At 38.0% G+C, this 15533-nt stretch overlaps 1 protein-coding gene across 8 annotated transcripts in view; it reads left to right on the forward strand.

The window, feature by feature from the left end:
* ZFHX3 (zinc finger homeobox 3) overlaps positions 1-15533 on the forward strand; it is a 623242-nt gene that overhangs the window by 188954 nt on the left and 418755 nt on the right. For 7 of the 8 annotated variants that reach the window (XM_083851816.1, XM_083851809.1, XM_083851814.1 and 4 more), the window contains one exon: positions 13088-13191. The gene's annotated coding sequence lies outside the window, so the exon portion shown is untranslated. Of the gene's footprint in view, positions 1-12258; positions 12390-13087; positions 13192-15533 lie in introns of those variants that run through there. The other variant, XM_083851822.1, reaches the window with a different exon arrangement.

The raw sequence follows: 15533 nt of genomic DNA on the forward strand, positions 1-15533 counted from the left end.
AGAAAAAAGTGTTTTCCTGCTTATTGAAATAGCTTTTTGAAAACACAATTTCTAAAGTAAACGTAATATGTATATAATGTAAATGTAATACATAAAATCATTTTTTTCACTTCTAACTCGGTTAACCTGAGTAAGAGCTTTGCTCATGGTTTTGACAATGTGATTGACTTATAACAAAAACACTCAACAGCTTTAATGCCTGTTCAATTAATCCTCCTTATTCTCCTTTCTGAAAGGCACTAGCACTGCAAAAGTTAAAAAAAAAAAAAGTTTGTCAGAGGTCTCCAGTTGTTGCTTCTGCATATTTTCATTATTTTTGACCTTCATCTATTCTTCACTTTTTTTTTCTCGTTGTACTCAGAGGTCAGTCAGGAAGATCCAAAACAGTTCAAACCAAATTCCTCAAAAATCTTCCTGCTGAACACTGGGTCCAACAAGAATTCCCGGTGTTCTTACTTTCAGGTGTAGCCGTGTAGGTACTGAACGAATGGCATTTGAGGAGAGAGTAGAACGATAACACAGATAACCACCAAAACATTTCTTGTCTTCTTCTAAAGCATCTGGGATGAACCTGTGTGAGACAGAATGATGGCTCCTCGCTGCTGGCATCCTTTCTTGGTGTGCTTCATATTTTACCTGTGCCTCACATGTAATAAATTTCTTTGATAGATATTTCCCATTGTGCACACAAGATAGCAAAGATACTCAGACGTATTCTACAACTGAATTTTCACTTCTGACTAATCCCCAAAGAGATGAAATTCAGATTCTCTCAATGCCTAAGCCTTCATCACTGCTGTGGTGGAGAGATTTTTTTGGGGAAACGGAAATGTAAAATTTTTATTTGCATTGCTCCACTCTGTCCGTTTTGGTGCTATACATTCCCCATCACAATAACCATTCGGATTTGCTAATAACAGGACTCCTTCAAAATTGTTTAAGCTTTGTGTTTTATTGGATCCTCAAGCTAGAAAATGATCTGTTGGCGATCTTTTTCAGTTTACCTGTGCCCATCTACTCTGGTTTTGTTTGCTCATTTGAAAGTATGGTCTAACATCTACCATGAACCCCCTGAGATCCTTAAATCTTTTTGTTGCATGAAGCAATTCAGTTAGACACAGGCAGTCAATGACACTTTCTTACTTATTATTAATTTGTTACAGGCAAAATTCCATCTCTCTTTTTTATTATGTTTGTGGTACTATGGACTTTCTCGTTTTTTCCTCTTCACTGCACCCCAAAAGCTCACTTCAGCAATATGAAGTGAACCATGCTTCTAGTGTTATTAAGTAATATTCCTTACTACAAAAAAGAGCAGGGCTCCTTTTAATGACTGCTTTAATGCTACCAGTTCAAGTCACTATCTAGGGAGCCCCTTTTCTTTTGTTCATAATGAGGAACACCTCATTTGCACTGTCCCTAGATTTATGGAAGGACAGGAAAAAAACTTCAATTTATTACATCTTAAATGAACTGCTCCCAAAGCAAAAACAAAAAGGGTAGTAAACTGGTGCCTCTGCACTATATAGTTTGATTTTTATTGAGCTGTATAGTAATGTTCTGCCTCACCTAAGAAGGGTGAGCATGGGCTATAATTACCTCTTGTGAACCCCATTTCCTGATAACCTCACTGGCCTCTACCTCTTCAGGATGTTGAATCTGTCAGTTACGGTATTTTATTTGTTCTTACTGATGGTGCTGTACATAGTTAGAACCAAGGAAGCTCATTTGATAGCTCATTTACTCCCCAAAAAAAAGGGGGGGGGGGATGCTCCCTGAATTTGTAACCAAAAAGATATTCCAGTTCTGTGGATTTCATTCTGATGTAGAATTTCTGCTGATTCTCTCTCCTTTTGCACATCCTAACCTTCTTTTCTCCATCTGTACAATCAGTTCACTTCTTTGGCAGATATTCTTGCATACCCTAGGAGTCAGATAAAGAGAAAACAGGTTTTAATTGATGAAATCCAAGTTTTAGAAAAGAGTTTTAAGGTCGAAGTCTTTCTTTGTAAGTGAATAGAGACAGGCAATAATAGCTGTGTTCTTGGTATGAGATTAAATTCACTGTCTCTTGTGCAAGATGAATTGACATAACGGTGTTATCCCTTGCTTTCTGACTTAGGAAAAAATGTACTAATTCCTTATAGTTTTTATATTTTTTTCTTTACAGGAATGCTTTGAATAAGCATGCCAGTGTCTTCGATGTGACAAATTTAAAATCAAATTTGAGGTGTGATAATAAGTTTTTTTTAAAACTTTAGCTTGTGTACTTCTTTGCATTCAGAAATGTGGAGCTACCTAAAACACATTTTTCAGATAGATAGCAGCAACCTAAAATTTTTTGTCTAACCTATGGCAAAAAGCAGAAATCAATAATAAATGATCCGGTGTCGTCTTGGTTTTGCTCTGTGTGAGAGTGTTTTCTCTGTAGTTCAAAGGTTATAGAATTTATAGCAGACAAATTCTAGCTACAAATGATAGTTCTAGCATTTTGCAGGAAATCTTAAAACCTTTTTATTTATTTCCTTTTCTACAAGAGTCAAATAAGAGGCTTTTACATACCAAGTCAAGGTTTTTTTAGACTTAAACTTCAGAATATTTTCAATATCTGCAACATTATCTTTTGAATAATAATTACCTCTTATATTAAATTATAAGACAGCAGGATTCAGGATTAGATCTCTGCATATTATTCTAGTGAAGGAAATTATGACAGGGGTCATTTTTTAGAATTATGTAGGAGGGTAAAAGGTCCCAGGCAGCATTAGAAGGGAAGGCGTTTATAATTAAATTGTAATTTAGGCCTATGATTTATAGTTTTCTCAATGAAAAATTTGGTGCTGTAGAGAGATCCTAGGAGGAACTTTAGTGAGATACAACTTAATGAAATAATAAAAAGAAAAATTATTCTGGAATAGACTGTATTATAGAGGTACCCGTTAGCACACTACAGTGTAGCTAATGTTCTGTCAGTATTTCCATTATAAACTCTGTTTTCCAGGGGTTTATATCTAGGCAGTAAAATTTGGTTTTAATCTGAAACACGGCATGTAAGGTTTCAGATCAAGAGAATTTTCACAATATATATATATATATTTAAATCATTTAGCTCATTAAAACTTATGGAAGTATTCTGAAGCATACAAACTGTCAGTTCAAGACAAAGGCTGCTGCTGCTTTTTGTTGTTGTTGTTCACAAGTTGCAAGAAAACCGCAAGCCTCGTTCTCCTTCCTAATTTGTGTAGTCATTAAAGTACATAGGGTAGAAATGTGGTCTGAAATAGCACTCACCTGTAGAGAAACAATTCATTTCTATCTAATGTGCAGAGTTCTTGAGTTTCTGTAGAGCAGATGGACATTGGAATTAAGCCTGTAGCATTCTAGTAGTTATTTCAATTAATTAATAAGCTAAATTCCTCCCAATATGATGAAGAACTATTCTACAGGCAGGAAAACATTAATACAGAAAGGTTAAATGATTTGCCAAAGGCAATTGAGGTAGTCAGTGACTGATCTGACAACAGAAGCCATCTCTGACCTGATATCCTCTGACAGTAAAACTGTGTTGGGGAACCAGAATACAGGTGGCTCATAGGTGTTTTAAAGCCATATTTCAGGCTGGGACTTACGAATTTTCATAAAAGATACCTTTATGAAAGTGATGTAGGTTCAGTACCTGCCTTTTGAATGTGATCTGCTTGTGAAAATTTAGCAACTGTGCATGTAAATTGTTTATTCACTGTCCTGAGTTATAAAATAAAAAACAGAAAAAATCTGCAATTGCTTGGAATTCGTGTACAGCCACAGAAAGAAAATGTGCAAGTGTAGTGTGCAGGCTTAAAGGCCATCTCCTGGATTTTACCACACTCATTTTAAGGCAACATGTTGAACCTTATGATATTTAATTTTTTTGTAGTACCATTGAAAGCAAATAAGAACCTGATTCAAAATAAGTGTGTAAGCACCCCCTGAAATAAATGAAACTAGTAAAATTGTTTCTAAACAATTTCTCATATCACAGAAAGGTGTGGAGGAGTATGCAACTTTAAAATATACTTTATAGAACTTAAAAATACACTGTAACTTGTAAACCTGACATCTCTGTATAAGAAAAGTAGAGAAAGGAATACAGGTAACCCTCTTCCATTGGAATGGCAAATGACTATTAATAAATAAAGAAGACAAATAATCTATTTGCGTTGCTTCCATGTTATCCAGATTAAAGCATTCAGCTTTAATCATGTTCAACTAACATGGCTTAAGCTTCGTATACCGCAGATGCTTATTTGTAAACTGAAGTTATACATCAGGGGTTTTTGTACTCAAATTGTGTCCAAAGAAATGTGGTGGCACTAAGAACAGAGTATTTATGTAGGGAGGAGAAGGAAAGAAAAATATTTTGATGTTGTTTGACAAATACTGCTTGTAAATTTAAGTGTGAAGAATAGAGGGATACTGAATGAAGAGAATTCTTGTCTTCCCTCTCACAGTGTTGCTGAGTATTCAGAAACTCACTGCGTGGATCAGAATACACGGTGATGGAAAAGGTGCATTCCTTTGGTAGAAACAAAAATGCTGAGGAGGCTGAATAGAAAGCAGTGCTAGAGATAGGAAGGAACTACTTCTACAGAGCTTGTTACTATTTGTATTTTAAACATTAACTTTTAAATTGTCCAAATAACTATTTAATATAGTGTACAGATTCTTCCCTCAATACCCAATTTATTGAGAAAACAATAAGCTTTTAAAAGACTATGTGTATTCATGTAATGAGTATGTAGGCATGTTAACAAATAACTAATGTCTTAGAAAAAATATCTTTTCTTAATAGCAGAAATCATTCTCTGGCTTGTGAGTATATAGGAATCACTTTAGAATTTATCAAAATAAAGATGCTAAATGATGGACTCTAGCATCTCCAAAGGAACTCTTTGAAATTTATTGTCAAATTTTTTAAAATTCCAGGATAGCTTTTTCTTTTCCTTTTTCTAAGCTAAAATGAATAAGAAAAGCTAAAGACTGATGTACAATAAATAAATAAAATCACCTTAAAGAAGAAAACAAGGACTATTTGCAGAATTTGTTTTCCCTGTAATTTTCTGAACCTTGCATGCGGTAACTGTTGATTATGGAAACATCTGTTTGAAATCTCGGCTTTCTTCTGTGTAGCTCCTTTCCCTCCGCTTGATCCAGCAGAGAAATCACAAGTGTCTGCGTTTGACTTATCCTTTTGTTTGGCAAGGCACTCTGATCGTATACCTCATTTAGCATCGTAACGTCGTTCTTGGATGAAGAAGCAGCAGCCTTTGTTTAAAAAGAAAGTCTCTTTGATAATTAGAATTAGCGAGGGATGTATCAAAACCCCATGAAAACGTGTTACAAAGTGCAAATGCATCTTTTATTTCGACAGTGTGCCGTTTGCCATGCAGCAGTCCCCAGCGCAGCTGTGGCCGGCAGCACAGTGAGCTCGCCCAGGTGGCCAGGCGCAGCGAGGCCGTGGCAGGCCGGGGACGCTGACGCTGGGCAGGGCCTTTGGCGGAGCTTGGCTGCTGTGGTGCCCTGCCCTGAGCGCCTCAGCAGGGATCGAGCGCAGATGTTCAGTCACACTGTTTGTTGTATTTTGTCTCCCTTACTTTACACCGCCAGGTGAGGCCACTTGGGCCTTCCGGCACCCCCATGACAGGACTCGAAGCAGAGACGTGGTAGTGCTCTGCTGTGTCTCCTCAGCGCAGGGGCTGCCAGGCCCTGCAGCGCAGCCCCGTCGCGGGTCGCAGGTGGGGTGCTGAGACCTCAGCATCACTGTGACTGAGTCCCCCAGCTCCTCAGGTCAGGGAGCCCAGCCTGGGGCTGCTCTGAGTGTGGGCTCTGAGTAAAGAAGGCAAAGACCTCTTTAAAAGCTAGGCTTGGAGTTGGCCGAGTCCCTCGCGTCGCCCATCTCAGCGCTGCTGCAGGTGGCGCTTCCTGCGCTCAGCCTGGGTGCGTGGGGTTCTCCTTGCAGCAGTGGTGGAAAATCACAGCTGCAGCGGGAGCTGGTAAACATGATTCCAGGAATGGCACAAATGTTATGAAATGCTGTGCTTAAAAAAAAAAATAAAATCAAGTCTAAGGTGGTTTAGAGTGGATACCCAAAATTAATAGGCATATTTGACCTTAATCTTTCTTCCTGGGCAAGTTTAATTATGGCAATTTCTTACCTTCAGTTCGAGCTCTTGTTTCATAGAATCATAGAAAGGTTTGGGTTGGAAGGGACCTTAAAAATCATCTAATTCCAACCCCTCTGACATGGGCAGGGACCCCTCCCACTAGGTCAGGTTGCCCAAAGACCCATCCAGCCTGGCCTTAAACACTTTGAGGGATGGGGCATCCACAGCTTCTCTGGGCAGCCTATTCCAGTGCCTCATCACCTTCTGAGTAAAGAATTTCTTCCTTATTTCTAATCTAAACCTAGCCTCCCTGAGTTTAAAGACATTACCCCTTGTCCTATCACTGCACCCCCTGACAAAAAGTCCCTTTCCAGTTTTCCTGTAGCCCCCTTTAGGTACTGGAAGGCTGCTGTAAGGTCTGCCCGGAGCCTTCTCTTCTCCAGGCTGAACAACACCAACTCCCGCAGCCTGTCTTCAAAGGAGAGGTGCTCCAGACCCTTGATCATCTTTGTGGCCCTCCTCTGGACTCATTCTAATACATCCATGTCCTTGTTGTGCTTTTTGTACTTAGTATCACCATGTTTCTCTAAAAAAATAATAATTTCCACCTACAATAATTTACTGGAATAGAATGCCCCAAGACTTTGGACATGTTGAAAATTAATTTTTCTTTCTAAATAAGCTACTGCTTCTAAGAAGAGTTCAAATGGGGATGGTGAGGAAAATAAAAATGCGGGTTTAAGAGCCACATTTAAAAGGGAATCTCTTTTGGAATTATATTGTTCCTTTGTGGTCGTAGCCTGTCCTGATAGGATGCGGCAGGGATCGTTTCATGTAAAACACTGGGTGTGATTTGATGGTTAAAACCTGGTGATGCGTATGTTGATTTGCACCAACTTGAGTCCCAGCACTTCTTTTAGCCTTTATTATTTCTATTATATAACTTAAATGGAGACGTAGCAGTTATGATATCCATGTGTAATTTCAAATATGTACTTGACAACACAAAATGTGCTAAAACATAGTCTTGTATTATTTGTAACATTAACTTAATTAAAAAGGCTTTTTTTCTACTTTCCTTAGTCATCTGTTTGCCATATCTATGTAACCTATTGCTGTTGGTGGCTAGCTTGATGACAATAACTTTCTGTTTTGTGCCTCAGTCATGCCAGCAGCACTGTGAGGGGGTTTTACTCTGCCCCTGAAGAGTTCCAGGTACTGTAACCTGCAAAATTGGACAGAGTTGATGACTGATGGGAAGAAAGTCTTTAGGTCAACTGCTTCTGTTTTTTTCTTAGTGGGTGATAGGAAGAAATGCTTGATGTACTGTTGCTGTCCTCCTTTAAAACAAAAGTCGTATGCCAGAGGAATTTACTTTAGGAAGTCTGCTTGTTGTGTAAAAATGCATTTCTGATTTGCTGGTTATTTGTAAAGAGCTGTTGTCTTTCTTACATGATATATATGATTTTACTATGTTTTACTCTTTCTCCATTTACAAGAAAAAAGCTGAAAATAAGAAATTGCAGACACAAGCAGCAATTTTACATCTCTCATCTTTCACAAATTTAGCGTCTTTTACTCACATGAAATCATTTCAAGTTTACTATTAAAAAGTGAAAGAAACCATTGGTGCCTTAGACTGAAGAAAGTAGATATGAGACATGCTGATGGTGTAGAAAAACTCCTTGGTTATATAAAAAAAATATTAAACTGTTTTATTCATTCTTTCTGGACAGCTAGTTTTGTGAGCAGGATTCTAACAGAGCAGGAGAACTCATTGCTTGAGTGCACTTACTTTAGTTCCACATCTTATCCAACTCTAGGAACTTGAACTTGTCATTATCAGACACAGAAGGTCAATGCATTAGCCATGGTACTGGCTCTTTCATGTGGCCTTTCTGAAGAGGAAAAAACAGCTTTTAATCTTTGCTTTTATAAAATACTGTGCGTACTGGGATACATCCTAACTTGTCATTTTCTCGTCTGTTTTAGTGCTGGGGGATATCTGGAGACGCTTTATGATGCCACACAGATACACACGTCTGCAAAAGGCCTAATCTGAAGTGAATCTTCTATAAATAATAAACAACAAATAGGTTCCTTTTAGTTATATTAGGCCCAAAATAGGTCACGTAAATTTGTTTTAAATGCAAACGTAACAATAAAGTAAATTCCCTAGGTGGAGAATTTGATGTGTTTGTGCAGATTTTCTGGACACAGTACAAAAAAAGCCAACACCTATATTTTACCATTTAAAATATTTATATTGTCTCCTAAGGTCCTCTGTTTGAAATACTGTTTATAATAAACACCCAGCTAAAGGACTAATAGTCACAGTGTAAACACTTGCCATTTGTTACTTAATCCCAAAGTAGTCTTTATCAACTTTCTTTTGTAGGGAAACTTAGTGGTTTGTGTTATTACCAGAAAAGTTGCCATTTTTGTCAGTTCCCTGCTTCCAAATGATCTTATTTTTCCATATCTGTTAATTTAAGGTGTCCTCTTCTTCAAATCAAAACAAGCTGTTACTGAATTATCTGACTGGTAAGACATATGTGCAAAATGCATCTATATTTCAGATTAATTTTCTGATAGATCATAGCTAGTTCCCAGACCTAAGCTGTTCAATGTGAAAATATATTAATAGTAAAATGAGAGCCTACATGAGAGTAAACTGGTATATCAAGTCAGTGCTTAAATAAAGTACTAAAATAAAAGAAAAAATGACTAAAAAGAGGAGTAACAGGAAGAAAATCTAGATGTGTGGATTTTCTGTAAAATTGCAGTCATATATCTCAGGGGAGTAGGTTTTTTATTTTGAGGTCCACCGTGTCTTGCAGTTCCACGGGCTTCTTCTCAGGAAAGGTGATTAAGGAAAGCAAGCTTTGTGTCAGTAGGCTTTCACTCTGTAGGCTGTGCACCTCCACTGGAAATATTAATGCAGCTTTCAAATAATAATAAAAAAAAAAAGTCTGAGAAGACTACCTGGGCAATCCTTTTAACATTCCCCCTGAATATAAGAACTAATCTGTTAAATTGTGTAGGTAACTACAATATAAAGGAAGGCATATCTGAGAAATACACAATTTATTGTGGTTGTTTGGAATTAAAATGGCTATGACACCTATTGTAATTTTCATACTATTTCTGCCTAATATAATGGTGTTTGGATTTTAATTGGAGTTTTTAAATGCTAGTATAACACAAATAATACATATAGGATATCTCACAGCAATATTAGACAAAGGCAAAATGCTAAAAATTGTACTGCTATGTGTTTCCAGCTTATGTTCTTCTGTGGAGCTAGCTAGAATCTTAAGTTCTGTGTGTCACCCATTGTAATATACATAATTTCTGCATCCCTATTCATGTTCATCCCTGAGATGCATTGTAAAAGTGTAAATCCATCACTAGATAATTTTCAGTTCCATTATTTACAAAAATGAATAGTTAAGCAAGTCATTGTTAGTGGGATGCTATTGTTGTTTCACAGAGATAGGGACTGCCAAGGTCTTGAATGATGTACACTTGAATGTTCTTTCAAGACACTTGTACCTGTTTCATTTGGGAGGAGTTTCACTCATGTAAAATCAAACAGAAACAATTTTAGTAGCCTCTGAAAAGAGAAGAAGGGAAAATGGATATTAATGAACTGTTTAATATTCCGCTATGGAAAAGATGCAGTGATTTTGCTGTTGACACTTTTGCATGGAATTAAAGAGATCTGGTGGTTGTTTTACCCGTCTGTCTTTGTTCGTGAAAGACTTTTCAGTGTCATCAGATTTGGTTTTGTAACCTAAGAGATATTTTACCGACATGCAGACAAGTAAAAATCGCTTCTTTTTCATAAAATTCATTGGTATTCAGAACGTGGGCCTTTGATGAGTTAGAAATTTTGGCTAAAGCTTTAATGAGATTTTTATTTAATGAACTTATGTCAGAGATGTGTAGGCTTCATGATTCACAATTCTGAATCTTTTTTCCCCAAGAATATTTCTGGCTCGTTTATTACTCAATATTTTATTGATTTGTGAGTTGAGAAGTTCACAATGAAGGTGGAACAGTTTAGAGCTATAGATCTTTACTGCATGGTCTGCATTGACATGCTTGCTTGCTACATTCAGGTAAGCATTTGCAATTCAAGCTTATGCAGACAGTACTGTGGCAGAAGTTACGTAGGTAGCTGCAGAATCCTGTAATAGATGTGCTATTATATCAAGTGTCTGCTGGTTCTGTAGCTCTTGTGTGTTAAGACCAAATCTTGTCCGTATGTTAATGCCTGCAGTGAAGCAGCGGTGGAGGGAGAAGTGCAAGGCACGGAACCTGGAAGGCTGGGGTTGCAGACTTCTTTGTGAACTGCTGATATTGTTGTGGTTTTTGGATGAACTTGTTTTGTGATGCAAAATGGCGTTGACAGTAGAGTCTTTAATGTGGGAGAACGTGTGGAATGGAGCCTCTACCAGAGGGATCTATAGAGACGGTTGTCTCCTTTTTTTGCGACTGTGTCTTTTTTATTAGGCAGTGCTCATCAGTACATGTAAGTTCCCTTTAAGTTTTCAGCTAACAACACTGTAAGGGCAATAGCTTGTATCTAAGGCTGTTTTTTCAAGAAGCTATGCTGTGAACGTAGACAAGCAGATTTACGTACTTGCTGCATAAATGTAACTAGATAGCCAATTGTATTTATTTCATATTTAGTAAAATATTTCATCATGTACCTGGTTGTTTCATTGCAGATGGACAAGTAATTTGGGAAGCTTTTCACAAGCTGTCATTGAATAGCCTTAGGTTTTATAGCTGTTCCTGTGCTATGTTATTCACACAAGTTCTCATAACTCAGAACTGTTTGGTTCGTGTCTTACCACATTTTGATAACTTAAATATGTTCTGTCACATTAAAAATAATAGAAATATTAAAATTGTTGTTGTAGATTGTCCTTTAATTTATGTAAAATGGATTTTTTTTTTTCAGGGACACAACACTTAAATGTTTTGTTAGTCACTGCAAAGAAGGGGGTATATCTGTATACGATCTTAGCAGTTACTGAAACTTTTTGAAAGCATATTTCAGTATCAACAAGACTTTTTTTCTTCTGTAGACCCTAGCGGTGGATGAACCTGGGGCAATGTTATGTAACTTTGCATTTAACTATTAACTTGAGCGTTAATAGTATGGAGTGTTGGTTAACAGTTGTCCTTGTTGTATCTAATATTCTTTACCAATAATCGTTCTAAATGGGTGTCAAAAAAAAAAATGGTTCACACTCCTGAAAGTATTTTCCCCTTCAGGTATCAGAGGCCACCCCTGCAGCCCCCCCCCCCCCCCCGCTATGTCAATCGTGCCACATAAACTCACTACAAGAGGCCACCCCTTGACTTCCATCTTCGTGTTTTTTTTTTCCTGTCTGCTTTTCTCTCAACCACTTTTGGGGATTAGACTTTTGCTTATACTGCGATAGCCTATTTAGACTTCCCCGATCATTCATCTTGCTGGGTTCTGGTTTGCGTGCACTTGGACTCCTTCTCTCCGCAGTGCCGCGCTTCCTTTGGCTGTGCGGAACGCGCGGCACTGTGCCAGTGGCTCAGGCACCTGCCAGCGCCTGCGAGGTGGAGAAGCCCTGACTGTGCCAGCTTAGGGGTGGCTTGAGCCTCGCGCACGTGGATCCCTGCTCTGTTTTTGTGTTGGTATCTGCCTGATGGAATTGCCTCTCATTATAGGTGACCTCTTTCTCTTGCTATACTTTTCTCTCCTTCAGTTCAGGAAACATCAGTGAAGAATAACAATGTTTTTTACAGCTGAGGTCAGAGGAGTAGGGAAATACTAGGCGTCCAGCCCGGAGCAGAGAGCTCTTTGCTCTGGAGCAGAGATCTGTTATGTCAGTTCTTAGTGCTAGAAATAATTCTGGATGTGAATTGAGATTAAAATGTAATATAGCTCAGTGTTTAGAGATGACAAGACGTGTTTGGTCTGCTTAAAATTGCATGGCTGACTCCAGGACCTGTTTTAGTCCATCTTATCTTGCAAACCTTGCAGTCTCTTCTCTGCTCTTCTAGAAAGAAATACAATGCATCTGCTACTGCTTGAAGCTTCTTTTCCTCCCCAAAATCTTTTCCGGAAAGAAGAAATTTGCTGGCTGGAAGTTTCAGTTCCTAATAGTATCTGAATATTTTAAGAGTACATTTTGGAGGCCAGAAATATGATGAATCTGTGAAAGCTTGTCTGTGTACCCCTCAAGTTTTCCTCTGGTATGTCTATTTGACATGGGTTATTTTAACATGTGACAGATGTTTGAAAGTTAAAACATTTTTTTGGGTGATCCGTTATGCCCTGATTGGCAGATTTAAAAACAAAATTAAAATATGGTTTTGACACACAAAAGGAGGAGATTGATATAATCTATATTTAGTTCCTTTTTCATATGTTTGATAATGATTGGCTCTGCGGCCTTATCTTTCTGAAAATATTAACTGGTGCTTTCTTCAAAGATATTCTTCCATCTGCAGCTTCTGTTACAACTTGGTACCTCCTTTTCAGTACCTGTATCTATGTATTAGGGCGCAGAAGGAAGAGGTCAGTTTGCTCGGTAGCTTGCCATTGTTTTCCACGCGCAGAAGTGCCGACTGGAGTAGGTCAGGCCCCTGGACAAGTGGCTGCGTGAGCTCTGGGGTGCAGAAGAGCAGGTGCGGGCCGCGGGCTGCTCTTTGCGCGCTGCCCACGAGCTGGGGCCAGGCGGCACCGCGGGCGCTGTCCCAGCGCTCTGACGCTGGATGTGTTCCAGTGCCAGCACACCCCGGTGTGGGACCAAACCGGTGCTGTGGCTTCCTCCCTCATAACACACCTTTGCTTTTAGACTAGAAAGGAAGACCATGGGAGAATTTGTCTGCCAAGTAGACAAGGCACCCAAGCCCTGCTAAATCTGTGTTTTTCATTTTTTTGGTGCTAGATACTTTCTGGATTTATCGTGAACAAGAGGTGGAATTAATGCCCAGGAAGTGATTCTTCTGTCCTGTTACACACTCCTCCAGCTCAGAAGTCCTTCATTTTACGGTAAGAAAACCTTTCTTTTATTTTCCAAGCTGAGTTCTAAGTCCAAGTATTTAGTAATATTTAAATGAAAAATTGACAGCTTTTACATAAAATTCAGCCTTCAGTCAAACACAGTCTGAAGGTGTGCGAATTGCGGCCACAGTGTGAGTTTAAGGCTTTAGTGCCTAGTTCAGTGGTCTCAGAACAGAGTGCAATGTTCAAGCATTTTTAAAGACTATGCCAACAATGATAACTTTACGAGTAAGGATAATTGTCATAGTTTTCCTGGGACAGTTGCAACAGTAAGTGATCTGCCTGTGGTAAAGACCAAAGAAAAAGTAGGTGTGTTCTACCTAAACCTGTTTTTGCAAGAAGAAGCTTTGTTCCAGGTCTCTCACTGTCCTGAAATAGTAATTTCTGAAAATAGGGGATATAAATGAAAATGTACATTTAAAAATATTGAAACAAGTGTGTGCATTAGCTGACTTCTTGCTATTGTATTATTGCTTCTGCAGTAAGTTTGCTTATGATGTAGACAGTATAATTTTATTTTTATGTATTCAAATATGCTATACTGTGTATAAGAATATAAGATTTTGTCTTCATTACCTAGTACTAAGTATGTTTTGCTTCTCTGCTCTCAGTGCTGTGGTGACCTAGTTGCACAGTTGAATTTTGTTGAAATTAATGCTGGCTAAAATAACCAATAATATTTATCCCCAAATGAGTTTCTTGGGAGGGAAAAACTTAACTTTACGCTAATAGCATAGACAGATTTGTGGAATCACCACAGCAAGCTGTAAATGATGTATGAAATGAAAAATTCCTGTCGTGCACAGAACGAGTACAGCCTTTGCGGTCTATGCAGTCACTGCTGTGAGAGGTTATTTGTTCTAATACTATCTCAGATGTGCCAACTTTTAAAAAAACTCTCATGCTTGCATTTGAAAGTACGTCTTTAACAGAAACAAGAAATTGTTAGAAATGATGCTGCATCACTAAATATCCTAAGGAAGTTCGCTAGGTTTTTGTACGGTTCTGTCTGAGCCTGAAGAACGTTACTTTACAGTATTACATATTGATATGGTGGTGGTGAAAATGTCAACTTTCATAAAGTGGAAATTCTAAAAGCTACATGACGGGATTTGAGATCAAAAGTCCAGTGGAGTTGTGTTTGAGGGGGACAGTGGATTTAAGAACTAGAGGGGAGGTGAGACTGGTATTGTTAGTCAGGAGTCCTAGTTTTGTGTGCCATGCATTTGCATAATAGACGCAGAGTAAGATTCCTTGGGCAGTGTCAGAGACAGAACCTTCTTTTTCTGCTTTCCTTCTAAGTCACCCTAACTTTTCTCCTGTATTTATTGACTTATATCTCCTGTAAGAAAATGAGATTTAATTTAAAACTTACAAGCATCCAAAGTAACATTGTCCTAGTAAGTTTTGTATTTGTATTTCCAAGCCTTTGAGTTTGACTACATTTCCTAACATTTGAGTCTGTGTTATTCTGAAGGTGTAATTATGAAAGTTTATCTAAGGAATATGTGCGTAGGAAACTACATACATATAAAACATACAGTTACGTGTACATAGTTTTAGAACTCAGTGCAAGAACTGTGCCTTGATAAGAAGGTGTTGTTCCGATAAAAGTGTTTGGTGTGTTCAGAAAGAGAAAGCTGGAAGTTACTTTGCTTGGAGAAATGTTTTCTCGTGACGTCCTGGAGCCAAAAAATCAAATCCTGCTTAGGCTTTTTTTCTGAAAACATTAGCTTCTGCTTTTTTAAAAATATATGTTAATCTTACCTTCTAGGTACATCTATTTACAGTTCATTATAGGCTTGTGGTTAAAGCAGAAACTATATGAACTATTTTTATCTAAATTAAAAAGAATCCATTAAAATTCTTTAAAACCAGGAGAAATGACAGTCTAATATCAATCAGTTTCACGGTCTCTTCATTAGTGGTCTTACTGGTCATCTGGATGCTGCCTTACTGTTGGGTCTGTTTTCAGTTTTCCTATGAAATATTTCAGATAGTTGTGAAAACCTGCTATGCTTCCCACTTTCACATAGCTTAGCTATGGCAAAAAAATCTAAAAATTTGGCTGTGAGAGTACATCCATGTCAAACACCAAGTGCAGTTGTATTCTTAAAGACAAAACAAACAAAAAAACAAAACCCAAAAAACAACACCCTAATGATGAATGTTGTTTTGCTGGATGGGAACACTCTCCCTCTCTGAAATCTTTGAAAATCTCAAAGATGCAAAAGGGTTTCTGTATCATTTATGATTCATAAGTGGATCAGTGTTATTAAAATCCACAGGAGCCCTTTGTTCATCTAGTCAGTCAAAGAGCTGCCCATCAG

The sequence above is a fragment of the Anser anser genome (assembly GCF_964211835.1).
Source record: "Anser anser genome assembly, chromosome: 11".
NCBI lineage: Eukaryota > Metazoa > Chordata > Aves > Anseriformes > Anatidae > Anser > Anser anser.